Source organism: Centruroides sculpturatus, unplaced genomic scaffold, assembly GCF_000671375.1.
Source record: "Centruroides sculpturatus isolate CEXI.00-Female unplaced genomic scaffold, Cexi_2.0 scaffold3471, whole genome shotgun sequence".
Lineage (NCBI taxonomy): Eukaryota > Metazoa > Arthropoda > Arachnida > Scorpiones > Buthidae > Centruroides > Centruroides sculpturatus.
The window spans coordinates 8202-10162 of record NW_019387561.1 but is presented as its reverse complement, the minus strand read 5'-3'; the positions used below and the strand labels follow the sequence as shown (position 1 = coordinate 10162).

At 34.1% G+C, this 1961-nt stretch overlaps 1 pseudogene; it reads left to right on the top strand.

Moving 5' to 3' along the window:
- Positions 1 to 687: 687 nt before the first annotated feature.
- On the top strand, positions 688 to 1957 carry LOC111616490 (annotated as a pseudogene).
- The last annotated feature ends 4 nt before the right edge of the window (positions 1958 to 1961 follow it).

The following is a 1961-nucleotide window of genomic DNA, read 5'->3' as shown; positions in this document are numbered from 1 at the left end:
TGTATTAAATATGTTTTATTAATAAAAATTGAAGATTTGTTTTAGTTTTTCACATTATTTAGTTTTGTTTTATTTATTGTTTTATATTTTTTGTGCGCTTTACTTCTTGTGAGAGAGGGAGGGGACCCGGTAAGAAGAAAATGTCTAGGGCCCCAAAGTGGGTTAATCCGGCCCTGAGTTGATTACTGTCATTTTTGACAGAATACATAAAATATTATTGCAAAGTGATTTGTAAAGTTCACTTATTCCCTATAAGTAGTTCATTACAAGTTCAATTTTCTACTACAGGTAGCTCTCGGTTTACGCCGATTCACAATAACGCCGTTTTTCCCGATTCTCCCTATGCTAGACTGACGTATTTACTGAGCCGCGACGTTGTATATTCGTTAAAACAAAGATTTTTATTGAATATATTTATTTTTTCTGTTTAATATTGTTGGGTATGTATACATTTACATTAAATTAATATTAAAATAAATAAAAATATCAAAATACTAAATGTTTAGGTACCCACGTATACAAGAATAAAGGAGAGTTATTATGTCGATAAAAGAAGTGCACCAGAGTTATCTAAACATGTTAAGAAGGCACAGTAATCTATCTCCCTTGAAACAAAAATGAAATGGACAAACACGCCCTAATGTCTATAGATCTTTGAACTTACCTCCATCGACTGTTACTACCATTATGAAAAATGCAGATAAAATTAAACACTCTGCTCAACAGTCTACGACAGTAAATGTAAAACATGTGAGTTATAGTAGAGGTAAAATTTTTGAAAAAAAAATGCAAAAATTGTTATCATTATGGGTGGATGATGCAAATCAAAAAAACATTTCCTTGACTCAAGCTGCTATAACTGGAAAACCAAAATCAATTTTTGATAATCTTAAGGAGACAGAGACGAAGAAACTTTTTTGGGAAGGAAGAGTTGGTTTATAAGATTTAAATCCCGAAGTAACTGTCGTAGTGTAAAATTATGTGGTGAAGCAGCGAGTGCAGATGTTGAGGCGGCAGCTGCTTTTCCTAAGGAATTTCAGGGTTATATAGAACAAGGCAACTATTCCAGACCAAATCTTTAACGTTGATGAGACTTGGCTTTATTGGAAAAAGTTACCAGCACGAACTTTTATTTCTCGTGAAGAACGTTCCGCTCCAGGTTTTAAAGTTGCGAAAAATAGATTAACTCTTTTGGGAGCTAATGTTTCAGAAACTTTAAAACTTAAACCGATGTTAGTGTATCATTCACAGACACCACGTGCTTTAAAGGATCTAAATAAAGACATGTTGCCAGTTTATTGGAAATGGAACAAGAAAGCTTGGGTAACATAAGATGTGTTCACAGATTAACACAGTAGGGCAACTTCAGAAAAGCAAGCACAGTAGGGCAAAAGTAACTTGTGTACCACAAGTTACTTTTGCCCTACTGTGCTTGCTTTTCTGAAGAAAATAAATTACCATCCAAGGCACTTCTTCTCTTTGACAATGCTCAAGGACATCCTCAAAACCTTGATGAAATAAGAACACCATTGAATGTGAAGGTTGTTTATATGCTACCCAATACATCTCTTTTGCAACCAATGGATCAGAAAGTTGTTGCAACCTTCAAAGCTTATTATCTCCGTAATACATTTATGGAAATGATGAGAGTTTTAGACACTTCAGACAAAACAGTTAAAGACTATTGGCGGTCTTTCGATATTTTGAAAGGCATTAAAAACATCAAGTCGGCTTGGGATGAAGTTTCAGCAAAATGCTTAAATGGAGTTTGGCGTAAACTTCTGCCAGCATTCATGCACGATTTTGAAGTAACATATCAAGAGAATTTAATTGAAGACATTACCAAACTTTCGCGTGATGTGAGATTGGAAGATATTACAGAACTTTTAGAAGCTCATAATCAGCCACTCTCAAATGAAGACTTAGAAGAATTATACAAAGAATTAGATCGTGAACAGTCA